Source organism: Eulemur rufifrons, chromosome 10 (genome assembly GCF_041146395.1).
Source record: "Eulemur rufifrons isolate Redbay chromosome 10, OSU_ERuf_1, whole genome shotgun sequence".
Lineage (NCBI taxonomy): Eukaryota > Metazoa > Chordata > Mammalia > Primates > Lemuridae > Eulemur > Eulemur rufifrons.
The window spans coordinates 37,055,391-37,070,617 of record NC_090992.1 but is presented as its reverse complement, the minus strand read 5'-3'; the positions used below and the strand labels follow the sequence as shown (position 1 = coordinate 37,070,617).

Below are 15,227 nucleotides of genomic sequence, written 5' to 3'. Positions count from 1 at the left end.
CCTAACTTTTGGAATAAAAAGATTTGCTTCAAAAAGTACAGAATGAGAAAATTGAAAACTTAACACGGATGCTGGTAACCTCTTCTTCCCTCACATCACAACAGAAATTAAAGGTAAAATTTAAAAGGTGACTGCTTAAACTTGGGGTTTGGAAATAGAATGATATTTCTATATGCTAATAATATAGTTATGCACTTATCTTCTCATACAGTATATTCAAGAAACCCAGAACATTTTGTGTGTTTGCCTACACATCAACTACACCTAAGAGGTTCATTGAAAATACCTGATTCCCACATGTAGAGAATTCTAATTCAGGAAGCCTAGAATATAGTTAAAGAATCTATTTGCAATATGCCTCTTAATAAAGTCTAATTGGGTGATTGGAAACCACAAGTTTCCAGGGTATGTGGGAGTATTTTCTATTTAAAGAACAGAAATATTAATCTCAGGAACATTGATCCAGAATATAAATCAATGTAGTGATCAAAATTCTGGCTTCCAGTTTATACACTTTTTGTTATTAATAGGGTAGGAGTTTATTCATCCAACAGACATTCTAAGTTGAGGTAATACTTCATTGTGGTTTGGATGAGTGATGTTGAGCATTTTTTCATGTACCTGTTGGCCATTTGTATGTCTTCTTTGGAGAAACATCTCTTCAGGACTTATACCCATCTTTTAATATGGTTATTTGGTTATTTAGATTTTTGCTATTGAGTGTTTTGAGTTCCGTATACATTTTGGACATTAATAGTTGGTCAGATGTATAGTGTGCAAATATTTTCTCCCATTCTGTAGATTGTCTCTTCACTCTGTTAATTGTTTCCTTTGCTATACAGAAGCTTTTTAGTTCGATGTAATCCCATTTGTCTATTTTTGCTTTTATTACTTTGTGATTTTGAGGACTTATCCAAAAAATTCTTGCCAAATATCCTTTCTCATTAATGGTCTGTTTAGATTTTTTATTTCTTTGTAATTCAGTCTTAGTAGGTTACAGAAATTTATCCTTTTCTTCTAGATTTTCCAATTTGTTGGCCTATAATTGTTCATAATAGTCTCTCATCATCCTTGGTATTTCTGTGGCTTCAATTATCATGTCTCCTTTTTCATCCCTGTAGCTAAGCCCTTTGAGAAATGAAGCTGTTTCCAGTTTTAAACCTGGGAGTGCAATTGCCAGGTCTGTCACCTGTATGTTGCTAGGCATTCTCAAAACAACCCTCCTAGGTCTGGGGCTCCACAGGGGTTTCACAACCTCCTGCCTGAGTCCAGAGTCTCCCACAGAGAGTTTTGTCTGTAATGGGTGCAGAATTCTCGTGGGGGGATATAAACAGGTAACCTCCTGTCCCGCCATCTTCCTGCTGTCACTCAGAAGTATTCTCTTAAAGATATTTATTTCTAAGATTGAGATATTGAGTATCTAACCATTTTCCAGATGTACATACAATTTAGAGAATGAAAGAAATATTTAATTCATTTATGTTATTTTAAAAATAGTTGAGTCATATTTGTTTCCCTTGTGCTTACACAAGAAAGTGTAAGGTTTAAGACTGGAGTCTACGGGACTTTTGCATAGCCAAAAGTCAAAGCACCCTCCCGGGTTTCGGCACCAAATGTAAGATTTTTTGGATTGGTCGGCGCCAGAGAAAGAAAGACGAGCAGCGTTGAAAGGGATAAGTAAAGAGGCTTTATTGGAGCGCTCCCGGGTTGAGGTAACGAGTCCCAAGAGAGGGACCTGGGTGAGCTTCACAGTCCCACAGAGTGGGACCAGAGAAGTCGCCCTGCCCAGAAGTCTGAGTGGGCTTACATATGTTTTTAGGGATGGGGAGATTTCGGAGCGAAGAGTAAGGAATTTCTTTGTTTCAGTTTTAGGGCAGGTATTGAAGAATAGGAGGGGCTTCTTCTTTTTTTCATTAGGGAAGGGAGGGGTGCCTGCCACCAGCCTTACAGAAAGAATTAAAGGTATCTATGGGAGGGTTTGGTGTATCTGCCTCTTGGCAGATTTATCTTGAGGAAATAGTTTCCTTATAGTTCCTATATTATCAATATTTAATTTATTGAGCATACCATAAACGCTGCCTAGAACATGGCCATTTCCAGCTGAGACCAATATGAATTTTAATATCTAGCTGACTGTTTTATATATGGATATTGCATATTAATGATTCCTTTTCCTTAGAAAGAAAGTATATTCCTAAATAGTTAAAACATTAGAATAATTGGAGAAGCTGATTTTGCATATTTTATTTTTCTTTCTCCATGTAAGAGAGTTATTGTGAAAATTCATATGCCTAATACTAAATAGTTTTAATGGAAATTTTAGAAATAAAACACATGACTCATTTTCTAAGTATGTAATATTAATATTAGGCTACATGTTAAGAGACCCTAATCCAGAAACCGTAAGACTATAGAATCACAAATTGTCCAGAAGATTTAAGGGACTTGTTAGTGCAATGTGTCCTTAACCTAGAGTCCACAGACACTATGAAATTATTTTATAAAATTTTTAAATGCATATTCATTTTTCTGAAACATGAAACCACACCTGTTATCAGACTTACAAAGCGGTCCATGAACCAACCCCCCCACGAAATAAGAGCCAGTGCTTTGATATAGTTAAACTATGAGTTAATTTGCAGCTACTTTTTAGATTTCTGTATGGCTGGTCCAAAAGGACATTCTCCCTTTTCCTCAGTATCATTGCTTACTTTCCCACCCTCTTTTTCTTTTTAAAGGAAAAAAGAATTCTGTGCCAAAGCTATTATTTCCATTCTTCCTATAAATTAAAGTTAGTCCTACATTTCACAGGTATGGTATTCTGAGAGGTAAAAGTCTATAAGTTTTCCACAGGGTTTCATTTAACTTGTTTTAAAATGTACTTATTAATAAAGTGAAAAATGTCATGAAAAGAACGTTGAATTTCAATCCATAAAATTGGGTTTTACTGAGGGAGGTGGTCTAGTGTCATGGTTAAGAGCATGGTCTCTAGAGCAAAGCTGCCAGGGTTAAAGCCCTAGTTTTGCTACTTAAAAACTCACTGTGGATCCAAACCCATCATGAATTATTGGCAAGGCCTCCAGCAAGTCATTGAATCTCTCATAGTTTCCTGTATTTCTCCACCCTTGAGAATAGAGACCAGGTGCTCACTAAGGTCCCTTCTGACTCCAAAATTTCCTCTAATTTTTGCATATTTCTGATTGGTAATAATATTACATAAAACTATGGGCATAAATGTGGCAACAATTTATCTAATTTTTTTCTCACATCATTAATATATCTAGTTGATAACAAAAACTGAAGCTCATTGAATTGAGTCAGCTCACTGAGAGATTACAAAATACCGCAGGGTATATAACTTGTTTCACATCCCCGCATCTCTTCCATTTTAACCCCAGTTGAGGAGGAAGTTAATCCTACTCCCTTCATTTTTAAATGGACACAAAATTTAAGGTTACCTAAAATGGAGACTTACTCTGTTCAAAAACAGTCTTGCAGTATATATTCCATGTTACTAAAAATATAAGTCTATGTGTAAGGAGCAAATATGTTCCAAAACCTACATTTTGGGGAAGAGTTTAACCAAAAGGAATAAAAGTCAAATTATGGCAGTAGGACACATGGTCATTTTCCTGGTTTTAATAAGGGTTTTGTAAAAAATTATCAAAGCTGTGGGTAATTTTCAAGTGGGAATATAATAATATAGGATGCTTAAATAGTAAATTTTAAAGGGAAGAATAAAAAAGATCAAGTGTCATCATGCTGAGGAACAAGAAAAATCTTAACCATTTACCTATTTTAATCTGGTTTATTTAATTTTATAATTTTCACAACTTAGAGATTTAAATTAGATATTTCATTTCACCTGATGAAAATTATAGTTGAAATTTACAATATTTTCTTATGTAGCAATGGGTTAACTCTTTTTTTGTTTTGTTTTTTTGTGACAGAGTCTCACTCTGTTGCCTGGGCTAGAGTGCCATGGCGTCAGCATAGCTCACAGCAACCTCAAACTCCTGGGCTCAAGCGATCCTCCTGCCTCAGCCTCCTGAGTAGCTTGGACTACAGGCATGCGCCACCATGTCTGGCTAATTTTTATGTTTTTAACTGTCCATATAATTTCTTTCCATTTTTAGTAGAGATGAGGTCTCGCTCTTGCTCAGGCTGGTCTCAAACTCCTGAGCTCAAACAATCCGCCCGCCTCGGCCTACCAGAGTGCTAGGATTACAGGCGTGAGCCACCGCGCACAGTGGGTTAACTCTTGATACGATCATATGTTTAAACCATTTTTGTTTTCACACACTTTCTCTTTGCTCAGCAACTTAAGCAACATGTCATTGGGAGACTATACTTTTATCTTTACAAAAGTTAATATTTTCTGTATCTATGAACCTAACTTAAGATGAAGTGCTATTTCCAATGAGAAGTGGGAGAGTTTTTCTTTCTAAATGGTTATTTCCTAAATGTTTTCAAAAGTTAAGATTATTTGGTCCTTCTTTATTGGTAAATGTGATTTTCTTATCCAGACATTAGAAATAGGAAAGAAAAGGTCAAAGATGGAAGCCACTTTAAATTACAAGTAGTACAAATGTCTAAGACTGTGCTGGACAATACAGTAACTGCTAACCATATGTGGCAATTAAGCACTTGAAATGGGACCTGTCTAAATTTACTTAAGTATGGGAAAAAGAATGTAAAATATTTCATTTATGTTTTTTTAATGTGTCAACTAGAAAATTTTGAATTACGTATGTGACTCACATTATCTTACTATTGGACAGCACTGACCTAAAATAGAAATTTCAACATTATTACTAGCCTGAAATCTAAAACTAATCAGGGCCGGGCGCGGTGGCTCACGCCTGTAATCCTAGCACTCTGGGAGGCCGAGACGGGTGGATCGCTCGAGGTCAGGAGTTCGAGACCAGCCTGAGCAAGAGCGAGACCCCGTCTCTACTAAAAATAGAAAGAAATTATATGGACAACTAAAATATATATATACAAAAAATTAGCCGGGCATGGTGGCGCATGCCTGTAGTCCCAGCTACTCGGGAGGCTGAGGCAGTAGGATCGCTTAAGCCCAGGAGTTTGAGGTTGCTGTGAGCTAGACTGACGCCATGGCACTCACTCTAGCCCGGGCAACAGAGCGAGACTCTGTCTCAAAAAAAAATAAAATAAAATAAAACTAATCAGGACTGAATTAAACATCCAGAAAATATTATTTAAACAAGACACTATTTACTTAAATCCCTTACATACTAATAGAATTTGCTTTCACTCTGTAAGTGCTCATCTGAATGAGAAGCTAAATACATTTAAGGGAAAATATGTTTATCCTTGGTAAGTTGTTGTTTACTTTTTTTGAACACAAAACTTTTTGTACTCAAGTATTTAATGCTACAGATATGTTGATAGAAAGGCAACTTTAATAGAAATACTTGTATCTTTATACTTTTACACAGTTGAACAATATAAAGCAATAGCATCATCTTTCCAATATTTCCTGTAGAATAAATCAACAAGGTAATAGTTGATAATCCCATATCTCTATAGCTTTGATGAACAGTAATAATATTATAACGGGACTACATAAAAGGACCCTAGTCCAAACCTAGATTCCAAATCAGAACTTGTTACAAATTATGTCAGTGTGGAGCCAGATGGATAATTTATGGGAAGAAAAATCATCTTTATAGCACTGATACGTTTCTACGCTTAACTTGCCAAAAACAAAAATCTATTAAAAGTGTATTTTTTAAAAGTTTGATTACTACTTTACTACTTCCTCGAAGTGGTGCATACTAATTTAATATTGGCATTATTATAGATTTATTAACAGGTAACTATTGGGGTCATGCTAAATTTTTTTTTTCTTATTTGCTTGTTTGATGGGGTTTTGGTGATTATTTCTTATATTTTTAAATAATGGGGTGCTCTGGCATATAGTACCTTGAACAGTTGATCTCTCAGTCCCTTCTAATTGTCTTGGATGATTATGAAGCAAGAAATGAATGCTATCTTTTTTTTTTGTTTATGTTTTTTGGTGAGGTTTTTTTGTTGTTGTTTTTTTGCTTTATTAACTATTGGTTTGCTCTATTGCCTGTTCACGTGCTCTTACAGATGCAACTGATTAATAAAATTTCTGACTTAAAGCATTTAGTTAAGCATGCAGAAGTATATAATCAAGATCTAGAGGTGAGTATTCATGTTGGTAATTCTATTGATAAGTAACTAGAACTATAAAACATGCAACATATATAATTGTACATGATTTCAGAAAATAGAGGAATTAGTTTTGAAATATTAATCACTTTGAATTTTACTATGAATTTAAATTCATAGTTTTGTAAAACATGTTCTTCCTCTAATGTATTATGGTTCCTTAAGATAATTAAATATATCAATTTATGCTGATAAAGGTAACAAAATATTGATGTGTAATATTCAGTTTCCACTGGTGGAATCTTGAATCTTCTTACTGGTCTCTGTCCCATCTCCTCACAGCTTTGTAAGAATTGAGCCTTTTCCCTGAGTAGCCTCAGAGATGGTGAGACATGAGTCCACTTCAGGGCTTTGGGCAGCAGCTGCGGTAAAGCCATAGCCAAGCCTGGCCAGCTACGTTAGTAGGGCCCCATGTGCTAATCCTTGAACTTTGAGGTTCAAAAATGTAGTTTGTTTTTTATTAATAAGCTTTATTTTCCAAGAGCAGTTTTTAGTTCACAGCAAAATTGAACAGAAAGTACGGAGAATTCTCAGATACCTCATCTCCACAAGCACACAGTCTCTCCTGCTGTCGTCATCCCATACCAGAGTGGAATATTTGGCACAATTGATGAACCTACTTTGATATTTCATTATCACCCAAAGTCCATAGTTTACATTAGAGTTCACACTTGGTGTTATGCATTCTATGAGTTTTGACGAATGTATAATGGCATGTATCCATTTTTACAGTTATCATACAGAATAGTTTCACTGCCCTAAAAATCCCGTGTGGGCTCTGCCCGTATTCAGCACTCTTCTCTAACCCTTGGCAAGTGCTAATCTTTTTACTGTCTCCATAGTATTGCCTTTTCCAGAATGTCATATGTTGGAGTCATACAGTATTTAGCCTTCTCAGATTGGCTTCCTTCACCTAGTAATATGTATTTAAGTTGTCTCCATGTCTTTTCATGGTTTTATAGCATATTTATTTTTAACACTGAATAATATTCCGTTATCTAGATGTACCAATTTACTCATCTCCTGTAGGACATCTTGGTTGCTTCTAAGTTTTGGCAATTATGAATATAGCTACTGTAAACATACATAGACATCTATTTGTGTAGACATACATTTTCAACTTATTTGAGTAAATATTAAGGAATGCAATTGCTGGATTCAATAGTAAAAGTACATTTAGTTTTGTAAGAAACTACCAGACTGTCTTCCAAAGGGGGTATACCATTTTGCGTTCCCACCAGCAGTGAATAAGAGTACCTGGTCTGATAACTCCAGCGTTCCTGCCATTTCTGACATTATTTCTGATGCTTGTTCAATCTCTTCCAACTGTTTTTTGCCTTTTAGTGTGTCTTGTAATTTTTTGTTAACAGTCAGGCATAATGTGCTAGGTAAAAGGAAGTGCAGTAAATAGGCCTTTAGTAATGCAGTGGTCAGGTGTGGCGGGGGAGCATTCTATCTCCCTATGACTAGCTCTCAGTCTTTTGGTGAGCCCGTGCCCTGGGGCTGTAAGCTTCACCAGTGCTTTTCAGTACCCCTCCTTAGGTGGAACAAGATGGCTGGATGGGGCTGAAGTAGTGTATTTCCCTCTCCCCACATGGAAGGCGAGTGGTGCCTGGAATTGAGGACTTTTTTCTTTGCCCCTATGGAAGGTTAGAGGGAGCCAGAGTTGGGTATTTCCCTCCTCCCACATGGAAGGCAAGAGCCACCTAGAACTGGGCATTTCCCCTTCCCCCAGATACATTAGGCCCTGATCAAAGCCGAGCATGTTAGAGTCTGCTCAATAGTTTTTCCTGAGAACAGGCCTTGTTAAGAAAAACATAATGGTATGTTTTATTTCAAAATGGTTCCTTTTCTGCTCTCCTGCCAGAATCGGGTACAGTTGTCCACACTGAGCCTCCAGCAGTTCATCAATTACAGTTTAGGTTTTCCTACGTCTTGATTGATTCCCGCAAAGGTTTCCATGATTCTCTGTATCTGCCTCTCTGTCTCTCCAATTTTGGGGGCAGCCCTTTGTTCTGTGACCGCACTTCTCTGATGGATCTATATTGAGTTGTTGAATTTTCAGTGTTTTCTTTTTCATTTGTTGTTAGCATAGACTGGCAACTTCTAAGCTCCTGACATGCTATACCAGAAACTGCAAAATTGTGATTTTTATCTTTTTTCCCAAGGTGGTTGGTTGGTCTTAATTTACTAATTCATAAGAACGAACATTTCCTAAGACCAGTTTGTTGACTTGTTTAACTTTTTGTTGATGGGTGTATTCATTCTACTTCCTGAAGTAATCTCTTCTCCATATATTTGGTAAAATATGTAGTATTCAAAAGGTTGCTAGTTTATATGAAATTGGAGCAATGGGTCTTCCCATGCATAGTTCATCCCATTTGTAGAATAGCCAGAGTTAACAAAATAGTATGAACTCTTTAAGGAAAAAATAAAAAAATCACAATCAATAGAGAAAGGCACAAGACCAGTATTTGGATAAGATAAATTCTATGTAATTTGCTGTTTTTCTTGTAATACTGAGGGCCCAGCTGCAATTAGAAAGTAGGGATTTCTACTGTGTGGATCAGCGTGGATATGTGGCTTCTTCCAGCGCCATGAGAGTAGGAATTATACAGCGTGAGGTCAGTAGTCCAGAGCCAAGGAGAGTCCAGGATACCAGAAATACAACTAACCTAAAATCTAAACCTGGGAGAATGACCACAAAGCCACAAAGAAGTTGTAGATGAGAACACAAAGTACATTCCATAGGAATTAGGAAATAAAAAAGATACAAATAATTTTAGAGTGAGTTAGCCTTTAGTATAAAAGAAAGTATAGATTGACTGTTATTCCTTGCACAGAAATATAAGATTTCCAGATTAATTACCAAAAGTCGGTGAGTTGTTTTCCAAATTAACACTGAAGTTTGGAATGAAGCAGGAAAATAGATAATTGTTAAGTTTCTAGGTGTGCTTTGCTATGTGATGTCAGTTAATGTTTCATTATCTGTCATAGCATATATAATGATTTTAATCTGCATCATTCTTCAGTTTCTCTTTATATGTGAGTATAAATCTAATAAAGTGAGATTATCATCTTGCAGATCAAGATGAATCCTCTCCAGTCCTTATTTTCATTCCTGTCATCCACTTCCAACATCTCAAATCTCAGTGACTGATGCAAACCACAAAGAATGTTCACAGTCTTTTAAAACATTGTTCTAAATAATGAATTTCACCACATACATTGTCCTAGAATTCTAGTTTTTTTCTTAGGGTTTTCTTTTTTTATATGTACAGTAGTCCCCCCCCTTTTACCCATGGGGATACGTTCCAAAATCCCCAGTGGGTGCCTGAAACCCTCCACGTAGGTTGTACTGAACCCTATATATTCTGTTTTTCCTATGCATACGTACCTATGATAAAGCTTAATTTATAAACTAGGCACCATAAGAGATTAATAATAATAACTAATGATAAAATAGAACAATTATAACAATATACTGTAGTAAAAGTTGTATGAATGTGGTGTGTCTCTCTCAAAATAGCTTGTACTATGCTCATCCTTCTTGTGATGATGTGCGACGATACAATTCTACATGATAGGATGAAGTGAAGTGAACCATGTAGGCACTGTGATCTCGCAGGCTAACATTGATCTTCTGTATTCCTGAATCTGTATAACCATCCCTTACCTAGAGTAAATGGCTCGATGTCACTTGTTTTAGGGGATCCCTTGCTGAAGTCTTTGTATAGGCTCAACACTTTCTGGTGCAGCATTTTGTCATTAATTGGAACATTTTTCTGTTGATGTCTTCTGCCCACAAATGTAAGGGTTTTTCCATCTTAACTGAGTACTATCATGCACTGGAGCTGTAACTTTTGCAGATTGAGGTGCAGTAGCAAAACCAGCATGAATTTCTTTTTCCTTCTTTACAATTTCATGGGAAGATTTGTTTTTACCATAGATCTTAGCAACCTCAGCATATGATTTTTTTTCTTATTAAGTTGAGGACTTTCACCTTTTCACTTAAAGGAAGCACTTGACAGCTCCTCTTTGGTATATCTGAATTTTTAACATTACCACTCTTGCATTTTGGGGGCATTGTTAAGTAACATAAGAGTTACTTGGACACAAACACTGATACAGCAGCAGTCAATCTGATAACCAAGTTGGCTATTAAGTGACTAATGGGCAGGTAGCATATGCAGCATGGATATGCTGAGCAAAGGGATGATTCACATCCCAGGTGAGACTGAGCAGGATGGCTTGAGATTTCATCATGCTACTCAGAATAGCATGCAATTTAAAACTTATGAGTGGTTTATTTCTGCAATTTTCCATCTAATATTTTCAGACAAGTTTTGAACATGGATAACTGAAACCACAGAAAAGGAAGGGACTATTATAAATGATTTTAGAGGTATAATGGTATTTTTTCCTGTTTTATATGCCCCAATGAATGAATCAACAGAGTTTGAGGAAAGAAATGCTAGCATATCTAAAGAATGGGAGCATGACCTAAAATCATTGAAAGAGCAAAATGAAAAAGTATTTGAAAACTACCAGCCTTTGAATATCACCCAGGCATTTGGTGCCCATGTTAATAATCCCAACACACAAGACAGTAAGAATCCTCATGTTACATCAAGAGCTATACAACTAACCACAGAGGTACATAATTTTTATAAGATATCCTCAATTTGCAGCTTCATCATGGAGTTCAGAGCAAAATTATAGTTGTTTTTTTTTTTTTTTTTTCCTTTGAGACAGAGCCTCACTCTGTTGTCCAGGCTAGAGTGCTGTGGCGTCAGCCTAGCTCACAGCAACCTCAAACTGTGGGGCTCAAGCAATCCTCCTGCCTCAGCCTCCTGGGTAGCTGGGACTACAGGCATGCGACACCATGCCCGGCTAATTTTTTCTATATATTTTTAGTTGTCCAGATAATTTCTTTCTATTTTTTTAGTAGAGACAGGGTCTTGGTCTTGCTCAGGCTGGTCTCGAACTCTTGACCTCGAGCGATCCACCCGCCTCAGCCTCCCAGCATGCTAGGATTACAGGCGTGAGCCACCGCGCCCGGCCAAAATTATAGTATTGAATGTATTTATTAAGGAATGAGAACAACACTTGCGTGTATGTGATGGTCTTGTTTTTAACATACAGTTCTTCTGTGGCTGTCATTCAACTGAACTAACGATAAAGCTAGATATCATGTAATCTCTTCCCTTTGGACTACAAAATAGAAGTAAACTGTAGTTTGATTTGATTAAATTTATACAATATAGTTTAAGTTACTACTGCTTTAGGTATTATTATCATACATTATAAATTTTCTAAATCATGTAACTTTGTATTAAACTATAATCTGTGTCTGTATGCAGAACAAATAGTACCTTGGAAAGAAATAGCAACCTAGCTTTTCTCTAATTATCATTAGTGTCTTTAATATTGCTTAATGTTATAATCACAATAGAAATGAAAGAGGCTAAAAATATAACAAAATTGTCAGTACATGATTTGAATAATCCAAATACTTTATTAACTACCCTTATTTGGAAGTTATAAACATAAAATGATTCAGTGGGGAATCCAAGAGTAAATTATAATTTATCATTTTTATCAAAATAAATACTTGTAACAAAACATTAACCACTAGTTCAATAGTTAATTACCAATGAAAACTAGGCGATCACTACAATACTACATAGTTTTTTGATTTGCTGATCATTATAGAACTCAGCTGGCTGACATAAAATAGAGGAAAGGCGAAATCCATCTATCAAAGTAATAATTTAGAGAAGCAAAAGAAAATTCCATCTTCAGTGACCCAAGAAAATATCCTAACAGATAATAAAATATATGCCACTATAGTTGGACTAGTTTGGTAATGATTCAGGAGTAGACAAGTAGAGCAAGGGAACATAATAGAGCGTTTGGAAGTACACACAATAAGGATGGGAATTTTGTACAGGTATAACATTACTCAATAACAGTATCATTCAACTCACTGGGAAAAAGATGGTTTACTTAGAACATGATTTGATACAACAGGCTAGCCATCTGGAAAAAAATAAGGCTGGATTCCTATCTCACTCATTAAACAAAAATACATTCTAAATAGGCCAAAAAGAAACAGACATTTTGCCAAAAAAATTAAAAGTGTGTGCATATGAATAATCTAACAAACATGAAAAATCCAGGTGGTTAAGTTTATTCGAAGTTAATTTATACTTGCAAAAAACTAGAAACAACCCAAACATTCAATAGTAGGTAACTGATTAATCATGATACCTTCATGAAATGAGATTGTGTGTGTCAATGAAGACAAAAAATACGAACGATCTACGTGCTGATGAAAGATACGGAAAATATGTTGTCAAGTAAAAGCAGAACTGTAGTATATTGTGTGTATTACTGACTTTAAAACTATATATTCATATATGTTTAAATACAGATAGAAAATTTCTAGAAGGATACTCTTGAAATAGTGTATTAGTCATTGCTTTAGGGTCAGCTGGGGATCTAAGAGTGGGGAAACTTATTCTTATGTGCTTCTTAATATTTTCCACATATTTGTATTTTTCCCTCTAAGACTAATAAAAATGAAAGGAAAGGGATGTTACAGGTGTTACTTTAGAGTCAATTAAAACATGTACTTTCTTTAAGTCATGTTCACCTAAAATGCGAGTGCCTGTTGAATATGCTTAGCACTCTGCTAACCAGTAAATAGCATAACCACTGCGCTGTATTCATCTGCATGGTTTAAGAATTTGTGGACAGGTTATAATGTAAAATTTTGGCATTTTTTAAAAATAAAAATCATCTTTTAAATGAAGGAAATGACATGTATGTAGATTGACATTTGGCCTTTCTTTTCTATTCTTTGTTAATGCTGAAAAATTCATAATACCTAAATGTGATCATCTTAGTCTCAAGTTTGTGCACTGTGATTCTGATTCCGTCTTCGTGATAGACCTTATGAACGTGTGCTTTTCTAATAGAAAATTCAACAGCTGTGAACTTCACTACGTGAAGCTAAAGAAAGTGCTATGCATAAGGAAGACAAGATTATAAAGATGCAGAAAGAACTTGAGGTGACTAATGACATAATAGCAAAACTTCAAGTCAAAGTTAATGAATCAAGTAGATGCCTTGAAAAAACAAAAGAAACAATCCAAGTACTTCAGGTAACTTAAACTTACTTTACAAATAAAAGTTGTTGGTTTTTTTCACCTATTGAATGTGACAAATAATTTGGTGCTGTGTTCTTCCCTTTCACCACAAATTCTTATTATACCTATGTGTGTCTGAAGTTCAATACTCAAGCTTGAAAAAAGGAAGTAACTTAATTAGAAATGAAATGCAGTATTGTCATATAAAATATTGCTTTTATATGCTAGAAAAATAAATTTTTTTTTCAACGGACGATTTAATGAACTAAAAATAAATACAATTTTAACAGGGTTTGTTTTTGAATGTGAATTCACATTATTCTTAGAATCGGCTGCTTCTCATCCTTTCCTTTCCTGCCCAGCCCAAATTGAGCCCTGAGGTCTAATCAGGTGCATCTGTATATCACCAAAATTAGCAATGTGCTAGCAAAATAGTTCACATTATAAAACAAAAAGCAAAAGATCTGAACAGGTACCTCACCAAAGAAGATATGTAGATAGCAAATAACCATATAAAGAAGATGCCCCACGTCATATGTCATCAGGGAATTGCAAATTAAAACAACAGTGAGAGCCACACCTACTAGAATACCAAAATTCAAAACACTGAACAACACCAAATTCCTGTGAGGTTGGGGAACGACAGGAACATCATTCATTGCTGGTGGGAATGCAAGGTAGTACAGCCATTTTGGAAGACAGTTTGGCTGTTTCTTACAAAACTAAACACATTCTTACCATATGATTGAGCAATTGTTCTCCTTTGTATTTACTCAAATGAGTTGAAAACATAGTTTACACAAAAGTTGCATGTGTATGTTTATAGCTGTTATATTCATAATTGCCAAAACGTAGAAAAAACCAAGCTGTCTTTCAATAGGTGAACGGATAAACTGCAGTATATTCATGCAATGGAATATTATTCTGCAGTGAAAAGAAATGAGCTATCAAACCATAAAAAGACAGGGGAAGCCGTTAAATGTGCATTGCTAAGTGAAACAAGCCAATCTAAAAGGGCTGTGGACTATATGGTTCCGAATATATGACATTTTGGGAAAGGCAGTGGACACTGTAAGAAGATTAGCTGTTACCAGGGATTAGTGAGGGGTGGGAGGGATGAATAGGCAGAGCACAAGAGATTTTTAGGGCAGTGAAACTAACCTGTGTGATACTGATACTATTAAATATAATGATGGACATGTCATTATACATTTGTCAAATGTATAATACAAATAAGAAGCCCTAATGTAAACTATGGATTTTAATTATGTAATTAATAATATCTCAAACTTAGTTCATTACTTGTAACGAATGTACCACACTAATGGATGATGTCGATATTAGGGAAAAAGGGCTGGGCACAGTGGCTCACACCTGTAATCCTAGCACTCTGGGAGGCCAAGGCAGGAGGATCACCTGAGGCCAGGAGTTCAAGACCAGTCTGAGCAAGAGCAAGACCCTGTCTTTACAAAAAATGGAAAAATTAGGTGGGCATGTTGGCATACCATGTTGTCCCAGCTACTCAGGAGGCTGAGGCAGAAGGATCGCTTGAGCCCAGGAGTTTGAGGTTGCAGTGAGCTATGATGATGCCACTGCACTCCAGCCCAAGGGACAGGGTGAGACCCTGCCTCAAAAAAATAGAGAAAGAAAGAAAAATGAAGAAAAAGGGATGGGGACAGGAGTATATAGGAACTCAGTATTTTCCATTCAATTTTTCTATAAACCTAAAATTGCTGTAAAAAATAGTCTATTATTTTTTTTTAATTTTGTACACACACACATACTCTGTGTGGAAAGTAGATATATTTATATCACTAGGTTGGACTATCTTTTGCTACAAAATGTACCTAG

At 35.8% G+C, this 15,227-nt stretch overlaps 1 pseudogene; it reads left to right on the top strand.

Annotated features, from left to right (window-relative positions):
* The window catches only part of LOC138393008 (centromere-associated protein E-like), a 262,162-nt pseudogene that overhangs the window by 237,581 nt on the left and 9,354 nt on the right, over nucleotides 1-15,227 (top strand).